Source organism: Rana temporaria, chromosome 2 (genome assembly GCF_905171775.1).
Source record: "Rana temporaria chromosome 2, aRanTem1.1, whole genome shotgun sequence".
In the NCBI taxonomy this organism is placed as follows: domain Eukaryota; kingdom Metazoa; phylum Chordata; class Amphibia; order Anura; family Ranidae; genus Rana; species Rana temporaria.
This window is the reverse complement of record NC_053490.1, coordinates 519022458-519040168: the sequence shown is the minus strand read 5'-3', so window position 1 is coordinate 519040168 and position 17711 is coordinate 519022458.

Here is a 17711-nt window from a genome sequence, read left to right as displayed (position 1 = left end):
GTATTTGATCACCTCTGCGGTTTTTATATTTTGGGCTATAAACAAAAAAAGAGCGACAATTTTGGAAAACAAAAAAAATATTTTTTACTTTCGGCTAGAGTACATATCCAAAAAAAATATATAAAATAAACAAATTTATTCATCAGTTTAGGCCGATATATCTGCTGTCCCACTGGGTCCCTGGCTTGGCACTTGCTGAGGTTTTCCCACTTCTTTACCGTCTGCTCTGGTACTGTGCTCAGCTCACTCACAGTGGTCTCAGGTAACAAGGTGGATGGTCCCCTAGTGGTGACAGCTTCCCCTCTACCTCCAAACACAGCTGGTTCCCCGGCCGGCGGAAATGCTACTTCTTGTCGGACTACAAGCCCGCAGTCCCAACCCTACGCTGCTCCTTCTTCTGGATAGGCCCTCAGACAGCCTAGCAGCCAGATGTCCCCCAAGATGGACCTCAGGCTTCCGGCCTAGCAGCCCGGGGCAGCATAACACACGTCCACCCAGACAGCCATCCAGGTGGCACAGAACCCTGATCACCTGACTCCACCCAAATAAATAGGCTCTCCCAGCAGGCCAAGGGGCCTAAAGAAACCCCCGAAAATTGGCTGAGACACCCCATTCATTCATAATCTGTCCTTGCGATGCCCTTGTCTTATCTAATGTCACCAGCTATCATGCCACCTAGCGACATTAGAGAGAAGTGCAGCAATTCCAGAATTAGGGGGAAATTAATTGATCTCCTAACAGTTGGCCAAGGCAACTACCACCTGGCAACTAAACCTGATAGCAACCCTGCCTAAACTTCAGGGTGCTACATATCCATTTAAAAGTATTTACCTCTTTTCGGGAGTATCTCACCAAATTCCTATTACAGTGGATACCTATAATTGTACTTGTATCTAAAGCTCCGTACACACGACCGGATCTATCCGCTGGGATTGATCCGCGGATCAGTTCCAGCGGACAAATCCGGTCGTCTGTACGGCCTAGCGGATATTAATCCGCAGAGATTTCTCGGGCCGATCGATTTCAAGCGGATATAAATTTCTTAGCATGCTAAGAAATCTATCCGCTTGAATCGGGTCCAGCGGATTGATCCGGTGGTCTGTACAGACTCACCGGATCAATCCGTCTGCTCCCCTCCCTCGCATGCGTCGTAATGATTCGACGCATGCGTGGAAGTACTTACCTTCCAGCGTCGCGCACGTCATCATCGCGGCGACAAGCCATCGGATCCAAATCCGGAGGAGGAATCTCTGCTGGAAACGGTCCGGCGGACCGTTTCCAGCGGAGATCCCCTCGTGTGTACGGGGCCTTAGAGCAGACTTCCGAGAAAATCAGTGAGCCAATCACACAAGTAGGAAATTACGGGCCAGATTCACGAAAATTCACGGCCGTGTAACATAACCCGTGCCTGATCCTCAAAGCACTTACCTGGAAACTTGCGGCGGTGTAACGTAAAGTCGTCCGGCGCAAGCCCGCCCAATTCAAATGGGGCGGGTACCATTTAAATTAGGCGCGGTCCCACGCCGGACGTTCTGCGCATGCTCCGTTCGCTATTTTCCCGACGTGCTTTGCGCGAACTTACGGCGGGCCGACGTGTTTGTGAATCGCGACGTGCGTAGCGTACTTACGCCGGGAAAAAAAAATTCAAAAGCGACGCGGGAACGACGGGCATACTTTAACATGGTGAAGTAATTTTACACCATGTTAAAGCACACCTAACTTTGCGACGGGAAAAAAAGACTTGCGCCGACGTAACGACGGGAAAAACCTTTGTGGATCGCCGTAACTGCTAATTTGCATACCCGACGCTGGAATACGACGCAAACTCCCCCCAGCGGCGGCTGAAGTATTGCATCCTAAGATCCGACGGTGTAAGTCAATTACACCTGTCGGATCTTAGGGCTATCTATGCGTAACTGATTCTATGAATCAGCCGCATAGATACGACAGGAGATACGACGGTGTATCAGGAGATACGCCGTCGTATCTCCTCTGTGAATCTGGCCCTACATTTCTGGGGGGGGGGGGGTCTGCAAATACTGTACAGAACGCCTCTAGGTTGCCGTATTGCATTGAATTTTTTGACAGTTTTAGAAAATGACAGCAGCTACAGATTGACATGGAAGGGTAATTACATTTCAAAATGGCTTGTGTAGTAAGGTATATGCTATATTACATATATTTTTTCTAAAGAAAGTGGAGTTTTTCTTTAACCACTTAAGCCCCGGACCATAATGCTGCTAAATGACCGGGCCCCTTTTTGCGTCACTTTAACTGACAATTGCGCGGTCGTGCGATGTGGCTCCCAAACAAAATTGAAGTATTTTTTTCCCCACAAATAGAGCTTTCTTTTGGTGGTATTTGATCACCTCTGTGGTTTTTATTTCTTAAACTATAAACAAAAATAGAGCGACAATTTAAAAAAATAATAATATTTTTTACTTTTTGCTATAATAAATATCCCCCAAAAATATACAAAAATACATTGGGCCAGATTCACATAGGTTAGCGGATCTTTAGATCCGCGTAACCTATGTGATTTAAGATCCGCCGCCGCAAGTTTTTGAGGCAAGTGGGTAATTCACAAAGCACTTACCTCAAAACTTGCGGCGGCGTATCGTAAATCCCCCGGCGGAATTCAAATTCCGCGGCTAGGGGGAGTGTACTATTCAAATCAGGCGCGTTCCCGCGCCGATCGAATAGCGCATGCGCCGTCCGCAAATGTACCCAGCGTGCATTGCGCTAAATGACGTCGCAAGGACGTCATTGGTTTCGACGTGAACGTAAATTGCGTCCAGCCCCATTCATGGACGAGTTACGCAAACGACGTAAAATTTTTAAATCGCGACGTGGGAACGATGGCCATACTTAACATTGGCTGCGCCTCAGGGGTAACTATCCGCCGGAAAAAGCCGAACGCAAACGATGTAAAAAAAAAAGCGCCGGGGGGTCGTTTGTTTCTGAATCGGCGTATCTCCTCATTTGCATATTCGTTGTGTAAATAAACCGAAACGCCACCTAGCGGCCGGGCCGGAAATTGCATCCTAAGATCCGACGGTGTAACACAGTTACACCTGTCGGTTCTTAGGCATATCTATGCGTAACTGATTCTATGAATCAGTCGCATTGATACGACCGACGAAACTCAGAGATACGACGGTGTATCAGGAGATACACCGTCGTATCTCTATGTGAATCTGGCCCGTTGTTTTTCCTCAGTTTAGGCCGATACGCATTCTTCTACATATTTTTGGTAAAAAAAAAAATCGCAATAAGCGTTTATTGGTGGGTTTGCGCAAAAGTTAAAGCATCTACAAAATAGGGGATCGTTTTATGCCATTTTTATAAAAAAAAAATGTTTTTACTAGTAATGGCGGCGATCAGCAATTTTTATCCTGACTGCGACAATATGGCGGACACATCGGACACTTTTGACACTATTTTGGGGCCATTGTAATTTTTACAGCGAAAAGTGCTATAAAAATGCACTAATTACTGTAAAAATTACACTGGCAGTAAAGGGGTTAACCTGTAGGGGGCACTTAAGGGGTTATGTGTTTCCTAGGTAGTGTTTTATTTCCCACAAATAGAGCTTTCTTTTGGTGGTATTTGATCACCTCTGAGGTTTTTATTTTTTGGGCTATAAACAAAGAGGCCCAGATTCACGTAGATTGGCGCAAAATTGTGCGGGCGTAAAGTATCTCATTTACGTTACGCCTCCGCAACTTACACGGGCAAGTGCCGTATTCTCAAAGCACTTGCTCCGTAAGTTGCGGCGGCGTATCGTAAATCACCCGGCGGAATTCAAATTTGGCGGGTAGGGGGCGTGTATCATTTAAATGAAGCGCGTCCCCGCGCCGAACGAACTGCGCATGCGCCGTCCGTAAAATATCCCAGTGTGCATTGCTCCAAATGACGTCGCAAGTACGTCATTGGTTTCGACGTGAACGTAAATGACGTCCAGCCCCATTCACGGATGACTTACGCAAACGACGTAACTTTTTTAAATTTTGACGCGGGAACGACGGCCATACTTAACATTGGCTGTGCCTCATATAGCAGGGGCAACTTTACACCGGGAAAAGCCTAACGTAAACGTCGTAACTTTACTGCGTCGGCCGCGCGTACGTTCGGGAATTCGTGTATCTAGCTAATTTGCATACTGGACGCAGATTTCGACGGAAGCGCCACCTAGCAGTCCAAAAAAAAATGCAATTAAGATCCGACGGCGTAAGAGACTTACGCCTGTCGGATCTAATGGATATCTATGCGTAACTGATTCTAAGAATCAGTCGCATAGATACAACGGGTCAGATTAGGACTTACGACGGCGTACATGGCGCTGCGCCGTCGTAAGTCCTTTAAGAATCTGGGCCAGAAAGACCAACAATTTTGAAAAAATATATCCCAATTTGTTAAAAAAAATAAATACATTTTTTCTCAGTTTAGGCCGATATGTACTCTTCTACATAAAACAAATCGCAATAAACGTATATTGATTGGTTTGGGCAAAAGTTATAGTGTCTACAAAATAGGGGATAGAATTATGGCATTTTTATTATTATTATATTTTTTACTACTAATAGCGACGAGCTGCGATTTTTATTGTGACTGTGACATTGCAGCAGACATATCGGACACTTTCGACACTTATTTGGGACCATTGACATTTATAAAGCGATCAGTGCTATAAAAATGCACTGATTACTGTATAAATGTCACTGGCAGGGAAGGGGTTAACACTAGGGGGCGATCAAGGGGTTAAATGTGTGTCCTAGAGAGTGATTCTAACTGTGGGGGGAGGGGACTGATGAGGGGAGGAGACCGATCGTTGTTCCTATATAGCAGGGATATGTAATTAGCGGACCTCCAGCTGTTGCAAAACCTCAAAGTCCCATCATGCTTCTGCTGATGGGTGTCATGCTTGTGGCTGTCAGAGTCTCGCTATGCCTCATGGGACTTGTAGTTCTGCAACAGCTGCAGGTCTGCTAATTGCATATCCCTGCAATATAGGAACACACGATCAGTTCTCCTCTACCCATGTAGAACGTGGATCTGTGGGCCAGATTCAGGTAGAATTCCGGCGGCGTAACGTATTGCATTTACGTTACACCGCCGCAAGTTTTACGGGCAAGTGCTTGATTCACAAAGCACTTGCCTGTAAACTTGCGGCGGCGTAGCGTAAATCCGTCCGGCGCAAGCCCGCCTAATTCAAATGGGGCTTGTATCATTTAAATTAGGCGCGTTCCCGTGCCGAACGTACTGCGCATGCTCCGTTTTGAAATTTCTCGCCGTGCTTTGCGCAAAATGACGTTGCACCAACGTCATTTTTTTGAACAGCGACGTGCGTTACGTCCTTTCCTATTCACGGGCGACTTACGCGAAAAAAAAAAAATAATTAAAATTCGACGCGGGAACGACGGCCATACTTTAACATGGCAAGTCTAAATATAAGCCAAGAAATAGCAGCTTTAACTATGCGCCAGGAAAAGCCGACTAGAGACGACGTAAGAGAATGCGACGGCCGCGCGTACCTTCAAGAATCGCCGTAAACAGCTAATTAGCATACCCGACGCGGAAAACGACGCAAACTCCACCCAGCGGGCGCCGAAGTATTACACCTACGATCCGAAGGCGTACGAAGCCGTACGCCTGTCGGATGGAAGCCAAAAGCCGTCGTCTCTTGGTTTGAGGATTCAAACTAAAGATACGACGCGGGTAATTTTAAAGTACGCCGGAGTATCAGTAGATACGCCGGCATACTTGTACTGTGAATCTGGCCCAGCAGCTTTAACTATACGCTGGGAAAAGCCGACAAGCGACGACGTAAGAGAATGCGACGGCCACGCGTACCTTTGTGAAACGCCGTAAACAGCTAATTAGCATACCCGACGCGGAAAACGACGCAAACTCCACCCAGCGGGCGCCAAAGTATTGCACCTACGATCCGAAGACGTACGAAGCCTTACGCCTGTGGGATCGAAGCCAAAAGCCGTCGTCTCTTGGTTTGAGGATTCAAACTAAAGATACGAGGCGGGTAATTTTAAAGTACGCCGGAGTATCAGTAGATACGCCGGCGTACTTGTACTGTGAATCTGGCCCTGTGTGTTTACATACACCGATCCACGTCCCTGCTCTGTGATGAGCAATCGCGGGTGCCTGGCAGACATCGCGGCCTCTGGGTACGCGCATCGGGTCTCCAGTGATGCGGCGAGCAAGCGCACGCTCTCCACAATGTCGGAAAGCAGAGGATGTCATATGACGGCCGCCCGGAGGGACAAAGGGTTCCTGCGGCCGTCATATGACAATACAGTGGTAGGCAATTGGTTAAGGACAAGCTGACTCTGGTGCAAGAGGGCTAGCAGCCGCACAGAGGTGCAGGAGTCTCACACACCGGTCTATACTCACTAATATCCTTGGATAGTTGGATGCCTTCTTCCAATATCTGCCAGACACATCAGAGAATTCCTCAGATCAGATCACAAAAAGAAGTCCCTCAGTCAGCTCCAGCAGAGTTCACTAGAACAGCTGGGACCTCGTTGAGCAAAATGAAAAAGCACAAATTGGGCTGACCAGAAGGGCATTAGCCCTTCAGTCTGGGAACTCCTCCTCCTGGACAAGAACAGGGCAGCTCCAGGCTTTAGACAATTGATGCTCATTCCAAGCCACCAACTGGGCACCCTCCCCCAGGGATTGGCTGGGGCCACATAAATATCCATACTGTAGATTTAACTCTCCTAGCCCACTACTTTCCAGAACCATCCAGAAAACAGGGGGGAGCAGCTAAACCCATAGCCCGTGGAACTCAGAATAAACTGGAGCAATCATAAGCAGCTCTACTGATTACAGGAGAGGTAAAGACTACGGGCCAGATTCATGTAGAAATCCGACGGCGTAACGTTTCCCATTTACGTTACACCGCCGCAAGTTTTCAGCGCCTAATTCAAATGGGGCGTGTATCATTTAAATTAGGCGCGTTCCCGCGCCAAAAGTACTGCGCATGCTCCGTTTTGAAATTTCCCGCCGTGCTTTGCGCGAAATGACGTCGCCCCGACGTAATGTTTTGAACGGCGACGTGCGTTACGTACTTTTCGAATTCCCAGACGACTTACGCAAAAAAAAAAAAAAATTGAAATTTGACAGGGGAACGACGGCCATACTTTAACATGGGCTGTCTAATTTTACACCACCTAAATAGCAATCGCAACTTTAAGACGGGAAAAGCCGACTAGCGATGACGTAAGATAATGCGACTAACGCGCGTACCTTTGTGGATCGCCCTAAACAGCTAATTAGCATACCCGATGCGGAAAACGACGCGAACTCCACCCAGCGGGCGCCGAAGTATTGCATCCTAAGATCCGAAGGCGTACGAAGCCGTACGCCTGACGGATCTTAGCCAAATGCCATTGTATCTTTGTTTGTGAATTCAAAATAAAGATACGACGCGGCAAATTTGAAAGTAGATACTCCGGCGTACTTTTTCTGTGAATCTGGCCCTACATTTACAGTTCCGCAACAGCTGGAGGACCACAGGCTGAGCACCCATGAGTTAGAGCATACTGGCCGGACTGTAGGCAGGTGCAGGTGCAGTTAGTCTTTCCACCTGTAGGTGGTCTTGTGCCATCGCTGCATGGAAAGCGGAGATTTTGTAGGGCAATTGGACCCTTATGCCTTGTACACACGAGCGTAATTTCCAACAGAAAAAGTCAGACGGAAGCTTTTCATCTGATATTCCGTCCGTGTGTATGCCCCATCGGAATTTTTCCCTCGAAAATTCAGACGGAATTAGATAGAGAACATGTTCTCAATTTTTCCGATGAAAAATATTTTTTTCTGAATTTCCGTTCACCTGGATGCAATTCCGACGGACTAAAAACCATGCATGCTCGGAAACAATTTGACGCATGCTCGGAAGCATAGAAGTTAATTTTCTTGGCTTGTCGTAGTGTTTTACGTCACCGCGTTCTTGACGGTCGGATTTTAGTGTGACCGTGTGTATGCAAGACAGCTTGAGGGGGATTCTGTCGGAAAAAAACATCTGAGTTTATTCCGACGGGAAAATCGATCGTGTGTACAGGGCATTAGAGATTCCATCCAATGCCTTGAGAGGAGAAGTTGTGGCACTGGTCACAGAACCAGTGGTGTATCTAGGGTATGGCAGCCATGGCACGTGCCATAGGCGCCATGGGGGAGGGGCGGCAAAAAGCCTCCCCCTGCACGAAAAAACTCCCACCCATCCTACTGCGGCTGCCTCCTGCACTAATATAGCCTCCGGCACAGCAATTGCTAATATTGCTACTTGGCCTGGGGAGAGGATTGACAGGCAACCCCATGATGGCCGATGACTGGCCAGACCGGTTACACGTAGGGTAGGGTAACAGTGACGGAGGCAGAGACAAATGCTCTGCCTACCCTCCTCTGCGTGGCATCATCTTCTCCCCGGAGCTGGCAATTTGAGGAGGAGAAGAGAGGATGGGTAAAGGAATGGATGGTGGCCCCGAAGTAGAACCCCCAGCAGCAGTGTCCTCCCCCCCCCCCCCATGCATCCCCCTGTGTCCCCTGTCTGCACTGGATCCCTCTCTGTCCTCATAACCAGTGTTGTAAGTAACGGCGTTTAAATAAACGCCATTACCTAACGCAGCCCCTTTTGAGGGTAACGAGTAATCTACCAGATTACTCTTCCCCTCACGGCAACGCCGTTCCCATCACTTGGGCGGCGTTACCGTAATTACACCTACCTGTCACTCAGCCGCCCGTCGGCCATCCATTATTAAAAAAGCGCGCCTCCCCCTCTGACTGTTCCGTCTGTGATAGGCGGAACACTAATTTTCCCAGCAGAGCCTCTGTTTAGTGTTCAGCCTATCACGGATGCCTTCTCATCCTCAGCCTCGGCCTCGGATGTGAGGACATCCGCGATAGGCTGAACACTAAACAGAGGCTCTGCTGGGAAAATGACTGTTCCGCCTATCACGGAACAGCCTGAGAAGGAGGCGCGGCTTTTGAATCCAATGGATGGCCGCCGGCTCCCTCTCCCCTCCTCCTCCCTCCCTCACAGTCCGGAGCCGCCAGGAGGAGGCCGCCCGCCCGCCGACAGGCCAGCAGCACAGCAGACTAGTAGTCACACCGACTACCATGGGGAGGAGGAATCGGGCCACAGCACGAGGGGAACCGGACGAGGGAGCAGAACGGCGAGTCCGACTGGAGGGGGCGAGCAACGGCCGCGACATGCCGAGCGTCAGCCTCCCGCCCAATTAGAAAAAAGGGCTCTTTAAACGGATCCTGGTGAGCGGGGGAGGGAAGCATCGGGGTCTTCTAATAATACTGTATGGAGGGGGGCCTTGTCTGCTGTTCTTTCCAGAAGTATGGTGCCGTTTGTGTTCAGGCATTATCTAGTGTCTACAATCACTTCTTGGGCTGAATTAATGGTTCAGAGATGACACCAGCATGTAAATTCTAGTTCCTGCCTGTTTTATTACCATTGTGTCTTCTTATAGGGAAGATGTCTGCTCACTACTTTCAATGTGAGACTAGTCTTACATTGAAAGGAACCTGCTTGTGAGGGACAATGTTTAGCGCGAGGAGAGGTTCCAGTCGAGTAGGGAAAGCTCAGGGAAGGCTGCCTTTTTATAACTCCTCTCTGGTGTCTGGCCCAGTTGCATGGAGCTAGTGTAGTTTGCTCAAATTACTCCTACGGTATTCCACCAAGGAACACTACTCCCTGTAACTGCAGATGTCTTCCGGTTACATATTTTGATATACAATGAGAATATTCAATTATGTGTTGTAGAAAGAAGACTGTTCAGAAAGGGAAGGAGCAAACAAAGTTTGGGGGAGGGGCGGCATGACAGGGAGGGACTGGTCGTGGTGATAGGCTCCTCTAGATGTAGGGCAGGGGTTGGCTGTGAGAGGGGTGGGGGCGGCAGAGGTGTCTGGCCTGGAGGAAGTGACGTTTTTGTCACTCCTCCATTTTCAACTCAGAGGAAGAAGCTGCCCACCCACCCTCCCTGGTTTTAGGCTTTCTAGCGGGCGGTTTTGGGTCTCTGTAAGACGAGAAAAGTCTGGAAGTTGGGGTAGAAAAAGGTTGTACCCATACGTGGTATGGGGGTTATTGGGTGCCTTTCGGTTGACGTGGGTTAACCAGGAAGGGGTTAAGTGTTAGGTCACTGCGGACGGTTATACTGCCTCTGAGTCGGTGTCTCGCGACTGAGACCTAGGTAATAATTGTTGTCCCAGTGTCCAAGTTGAGAGGGGTGGTCCTCTAGACCACCAAGTGTTGGAAAATGTGTATATAGTTATTTAAAAGTAATTGAAACGGTTATTTATGTTAATTTTTATATTGGTTAAATAAAGAAGGCCGGAAGGCCAATTTTACTCCACAACGTGGTCCTTTGTATAATTGGGGTTTGTGGGGTAAGGTATAAGGGGGTTGAGGTATGGTTGTTAGTGGGTAAAGTGTCACTAGGATCGGTCTTTAACCACTTTCCGCCCGCCAATGACAGATTGACGGCGGCAAAGTGGTTGTCTAATTCTGACTGGACGTCATATGACGTCCTCAGGATTCTGAGCCGCTGCGCGCCCCCGGGGGCGCGCATCGCGGCGATCGTTGTTGAAGGGTGTCAGTCTGACACCCCGCAACACCGATCTCGGTAAAGAGTCTCTCACGGAGACTCTTTACCACGTGATCAGCCGTGTCCAATCACGGCTGATCACAATGTAAACAGGAAGAGCCGTTGATGGCTCTTCCTCACTCGCGTCTGACAGACGCGAGTAGAGGAGAGCCGATTGGCGGCTCTCCTGACAGGGGGGGGTTCGCGCTGATTGTTTATCATTGCAGCCCCCCCTCGGATCGCCACACTGGACCACCAGGGATGCCCACCCTGGAGCACCAGGGTGGGCAAAAAAAAAAGGGACAAAAAAAAAGAAAAAAAAAGTCTGAGCAAAAAAAAAACAGCATAAAAAAAATAAAAAAGATGCCAATCAGTGCTCACAAATGGGCACTGATTGGCACACATGGGTAAATCAGTGCCGCCCCACAGTGTCCATCAGTGCCACCCCACAGTGCCCATCCATGCCCAGTGCCCACCTATCAGTGCCCATCTGTGCCACCCGTAAGTATCCATCAGTGCCGCCCATGAGTGCCCATCTGTGCCGCCTATGAGTGCCCAGTGCCGCCCATGAGTGCCCATCAGTGCCGCCCATGAGTGCCGCCCATGAGTGCCCATCAGTGCCGCCCATGAGTGCCTATCAGTGCCGCCTATGTGTGCCCATCAGTGCCGCCTATGTGTGCCGCATACCAGCGCTGCCAATCAGTGCCACCTCATCTGTGCCCGTCAGTACTACCTCATCGATGTCCATCAGTGCCATCTCATCGGTGCCCATCAGTGCCGCCATATCAGTGCCCGTAATTGAAAGAGAAAACGTACTTATTTACAAAAAAATGTACAGAAAAAATAAAAAACGTAATTTTTTTTCAAAATTTTCAGTCTTTTTTTAGTTGTTGCGCAAAAAAAAAATCGCAGAGGTGATCAAATACCACCAAAAGAAAGCTCTATTTGTGGGGAAAAAAGGACGCCAATTTTGTTTGGGTACAGTGTCACATGACTGCGCAATTGCCATTCAAAGTGCGACAGTGCTGAAAGCTGAAAATTGGCTTGGGCGGGAAGGTGCGTAAGTGCCCGGTATGGAAGTGGTTAACATGTCAAGGATTTATATAGAAATACCTCAGTGCATCACATTGTGTGTGTTTCCTACCAGACAGGGTACCTAACTAAGACCCCACCTACAGGACAATCAAGATGGCTGAAGACACCAAAATCAGAAAAAAATTGGGCAAAGATTTCAGTGGCAACCAAATATCTTGCAGACATGGCATTGCTAGAATGAAGGTAAGAGCATTTTTTTAGACACTTACCTTTGTAACTTCTGAACAAGGACAACACGGTTACTTTTGCCCTACCCTCTAGTATCGGGCTGGTGACCTTTTACATGCGAAGCAAAAGGTATCAAACTTACGGAGCAAAATGAGATTGAGGAGGACCAGCCAGTGTTGCCAACCACCAGTATTTTTACTGGCAGCCAGTAAAAAATGGGCACTTTTCTCCTGCTAGTAAATGGCAGTAAGAGGAAAAGGTTGCCAGTAAAAAATATGGTTGTGACACTTGGCTCGGAACTGTGCATAGGCAGCTCGGATCCGGAGCCGGCTGAGACTATCCAAGTGCCTGCTACAGTGTGTTTGGGCGGTGCCGGTGGGGGGATGGGTCTGATGGAGGCAGTGTCTGAGCCTGTCGTGTGATGTCATGGTGCAAGGGAGCTGAGCGGGCGGCCGGTGCCTTGTGTGTGGGTCTGCAGGATGGGAGTAAGGCAAGCCAGGAGCGGCACTGTCAGTGCTGGTTGGACTGGAGGGGACTGAAGGCAGGGCCGATCCTAGGCAGGGTGCACAGGGTGCTTTGCACCCAGGCGCCTGCAGAGGTGGGGGCGCTGAAGTGGCAGAGTTCTCCCCTCCCTCCTTCTCTCCTTGTTTGTGTCCGTCCAGAACTAATGTTCTGAGCATAGGTGATTGTTCGTCCAGAACTGATGTGTCTCTGACCATCTCCTGTACTATGTCTGCAGTCTCTGATCATCTCCTTTACTACGTCTGCAGTCTCTGACCGTCTCCTGTACAATGTCTGCAGTCTCTGATCATCTCCTTTTCTACATCTGCAGTCTCTGTCCGTCTCCCGTACAATGTCTGCAGTCTCTGATCATCTCCTGTACAATGTCTGCAGTCTCTGACCATCTCCTGTACTATGTCTGCAATCTCTGACCATCTCCTGTACTATGTCTGCATTTTCTGACCATCTCCTGTACTATGTCTGCATTTTCTGACCATCTCCTGTACTATGTCTGCAGTCTCTCACCATCTCCTGTATCATGTCTGTAGTATGTCTGGGGGCTCTTTCTAACAGACTCTCAAACAGAAGCCCTCTCTGTGTCCATCAGAGAGGCCCCCCTCCAGGTCCCAATAAAGTACTCTGCTTCTCTTCCTGTATTTTGTTTATTGTTAACCACTTAACGCCCGCCGCACGACTATTTACGTCCGCAAAATGGCACGGACAGGCAGATGGGCGTATATATACGTCCTTGCCTTTCCGCGGGTCGGGGGTCCGATCAGGACCCCCTCCGCTGCGTGCGGCGGGCGGCTTACCTCGGGGAGCGATCCAGGATGATGGCGTGGCTATTCGTTTATAGCCGCTCCGTCGCGATCGCTCCCCGGAGCTGAAGAACGGGGAGAGCCGTATGTAAACACGGCTTCCCCGTGCTTCACTGTGGCGGCGCATCGATCGAGTGATCCCTTTTATAGGGGAGACACAATCGATGACATCAGACCTACAGTCACACCCCCCTACTGTTGTAAACACACACTAGGTGAAGCCTAACACGTTCAGCGCCCCCTGTGGTTAACTCCCAAACTGCAACTGTCATTTTCACAATAAAGAATGCAATTTAAATGCATTTTTTGCTGTGAAAATGACAATGGTCCCAAAAATGTGTCAAAATTGTCCGATGTGTCCGCCATAATGTCGCAGTCACGAAAAAAATCGCTGATTGACGCCATTAGTATTAAAAAAAAAAAAAATTAATAAAAATGCAATAAAAAGATCCCCTATTTTGTAAACGCTATAAATTTTGCGCAAACCAATCGATAAACGCTTATTGCGATTTTTTTTACCAAAAATAGGTAGAAGAATATGTATCGGCCTAAACTGAGGGAAAAATAAATGTTATATATGTTTTTGGGGGATATTTATTATTGCAAAAAGTAAAAAATATTGCATTTTTTTCAAAATTGTCGCTCTATTTTTGTTTATAGCGCAAAAAATAAAAACCGCATGTTATCAAATACCACCAAAAGAAAGCTCTATTTGTGGGGAAAAAAGGACGCCAATTTTGTTTCTGAGCCACGTCGCACGACCGCGCAATTGTCTGTTAAAGCGACGCAGTGCCGAATCGCAAAACCTGGCCTGGGCATTTAGCTGCCTAAAGGTCCGGGGCTTAAGTGGTTAAGAGATCATGTAAGGATCCCAGGGTAATGAAGACTTTGTGGGGGAGCATCTCTGTGGTTGAGTCATTGCCATAGAAACATTTGTAAAGGGGAGGAGTTAGTAAAATGACCACGCCCATGTGGGGGCGCCAGAAATATTTCTGCACCCAGGCGCCTGTGACCCTAGGATCGGACCTGACTGAAGGGACCACCTGGCATGGAGAGAGACTGTCACTGTGACTCAGGAGAGTCACTTAAGACCCGGACCAAAATGCAGCTTTTTGCGATTCAGCACTGCGTCGCTTTAACTGACGATTGCGCGGTCGTGCGGCTTGGCTCCCAAACAAAATTGGCGTCCTTTTTTCCCCACAAATAGAGCTTTCTTTTGGTGGTATTTGATCACCTCTGCAGTTTTTATTTTTTGCGCTATAATCAAAAATAGAGCGACAATTTTGAAAAAAATTCAATATTTTTTACTTGTTGCTATAATAAATATCCCCCAAAATATATAAAAAAACGTTTTTTTTCCTCAGTTTAGGCCGATACGTATTCTTCTACCTATTTTTGGTAAAAAAAATCGCAATAAGCGTTTATCGGTTGGTTTGCGCAACATTTATAGCGTTTACAAAATAGGTGAAAGTTTTATTGCATTTTTATAATATTTTTTTTTTTTTACTACTAATGGCGGCGATCAGCGATTTTTTTCGTGACTGCGACATTATGGCGGACACTTCGGACAATTTTGACACATTTTTGGGACCATTGTCATTTTCACAGCAAAAAATGCATTTAAATTGCATTGTTTATTGTGAAAATGACAATTGCAGTTTGGGAGTTAACCACAAGGGGGCGCTGATGGGGTTATGTGTGACCTCATCTGTGTTTCTAACTGTAGGGGAGTGTGGCTGTAGGTGTGACGTCATCGATTGCGATTCCCTATATAAGGGAACACACGGTCGATGACAGCGCCACAGTGAAGAACGGGGAAGCTGTGTTTACACACAGCTCTCCCCGTTCTTCAGCTCCGGGGACCGATCGAGGGACTCCAGCTGCGATCGGGTCCGCGAGTCCCGTATCCGCGGTCACGGAGCTTTGGACCGGGTCGCGGGCGCACGCCCGCGACCCACGGCTGGGCATTATACAATCACGTACAGATACGTGATTGTGCCTAGCCGTGCCATTCTGCCGACGTATATCGGCGTTAGGCGGTCCTTAAGTGGTTAAATCGCATTGCTACTTGCATCTTGTACTTATTTGTAGCATAAATACTGGAATTTGCACTTAAAACTGTAATTTTGTAACTTTTGGAATTGCCAGTAAAAACTTAGCTGTGCCAGTACATTTTGGGTGTTGTGTCAGTAAATTTCAATCTGGTAGGTTGGCAACACTGGCCCAGATTCAAGAAGCAATTGCGCCTGCGTAACCATAGGTTACGCAGCGCAATTGCTGACTTGCGCCGGCGTAACGAGTTCTCCTGATTCAGAGAACTTGTTACGCCGACTGCAGCCTAAAATCTGCGTGGCATAAGGCTCTTATGCCACGCAGATTTTAGGCTGCATTCTTGCGTTGACCGCTAGGGGGCGCTCCCATTGTGGTCAGCGTATAGTATGCAAATTGCATACTTACGCCGATTCACAATGTTGCGCGGGCCCTGCGTACGCAAGGTACGGAGTTTCCGTACGGCATCTTTAGCGTAAGGCTGCCCCTTCTAATAGTAGGGGCAGCCAATGCTAAAGTATAGCCGCCGTTCCCGCGACGTGAAATTTGAATTTCACGTAGTTTGCGTAAGTGATTCGTGAATGGCGCTGGACGCCATTCACGTTCACTTTGAAGCAAATGACGTCCTTGCGACGTCATTTGCCGCAATGCACGTCGGGAAAGTGTCCCGACGGAGCATGCGCTCTACGCTCGGCGCGGGAGCGCGCCTAATTTAAATGATTCGGCGGGATCATTTACATTGCGCGCGCTTACGCCGGGCAATTTTGCCGGCACGCCCTCGCAATTTACAGAGCTACTGCTCCGTGAATCGAGGGCAGCGCAAAATATTTGCGTGGGCGCACGGCAAAATAGTTGCCCTGCGCCTCCGCAAATATAGCGCAGATCTCTTTGAATCTGGGCCACTGGGATCAGCTTATAAGGCCAATTTACAAAGCCTTAAAGGAGAAGAAAACTCCACAATTAGCTTCCCTTTCAACAATCTGACATCCGTGAGGCGTGTCCAGCATCTTCTCTCCTGAATGCAGGGTCTTCGGCCAACTTGATTGCCAGGCACAGGATAATCTAGCTCTGTTGCATTGGCAGGAGTTTATTCACCCCAACACATGGGCACCATCCTGAGCTGCACATATGGACGTTTTGAAGAAGACTGCAAACAGGCAGGTACGTTTATTTCATTGCAGAAGAGACAAAGAATTTTTCTTTTACAATAAAGCTACTACCTGTTCTCAATGGGTTCTTTTTTAATAGGTTTAGCTCCAAATTTAAGACACGGATATTTATTTTTAGCCATGTAACCATGATTTCCAAATGTTTTGGCTTTAACATGAAAATAGCTGTCATTTTTAAAAATAAGGAAACCTTAGCCTGGTGTGTTAGCTTTATAATTTGAGCCCATAGTTTGTGGCCAGTACACAATAGGCTTCATTAGCAAAGCTTTAGGAGCTTCTGAGAACGTCCCCCGGGACGTAACGCGTAAAGCTGGTGAGTAGAGAGTCTCAAGTCACCTGTCGGAAGGACGATGTTTACCACAGGCTGATGAATCCAGTGTGGGTGCCAGCTGCTTCGCGTACTTGTTTTGTTTTCAAGTTGGCAAAATGTGAGTACAATTTTGTGTTTTACAATAAATAGGGATATACTGTGTACAGAGAGCACTAGATACAGTATTTCTTCTTTTTATTTGTGAGTGTTTATGAACTATCTGAGGGAAAGTCAGGAGGAGGTGGACTGACCATAGGGAAGGGATCGCTGGTTTTTCCTCCATCCAGTGAGTTGGCACCAATAAGGGCAGATGATGTTATCCGATGTGGGCTTTATTTAAGAGGTCAACATCTGAGAGTAAGCATTCATTGGCTACACAAGGGTGCTGATAGAAGACACAATGGGCCAGATTCACGTAGAATCGCCCTACGCTGCGGCGGCATAACGTATTACATTTACGTTACACCGCCGCAAGTTTTCAGCGTAAGTGCTTGATTCACAAAGCACTTGCCTGTAAACTTGCGGCGGCGTAGCGTAAATCCGCCCGGCGCAAGCCCCCCCAATTCAAATGGGGCGGGGACCATTTAAATTAGGCGCGTTCCCGCGCCGAATGTACTGCGCATGCTCCGTCCCTAAAATTTCCCAACGTGCATTGCGCTAAATGACGTCGCAAGGACGTCATTGGTTTCGACGTTAACGTAAATGGCGTCCAGCGCCATTCACGGACGACTTACGCAAACGACGTGAAATTTCAAATTTCGACGCGGGAACGACGGCCATACTTAACATTGGTTAGACCACCTAGAGGGCAGCTTTAGTTTAAAGGGCAAAGCGGACGTTCGTGTATCGGCGTAACTAGTCATTTGCATATTCTACGCCGACCGCAATGGAATCGCCACCTAGCGGCCGGCCTAGAATTGCAGCCTAAGATCCGACGGTGTAAGTCACTTACACCTGTCCGATCTTAGGGCTATCTATGCGTAACCTGATT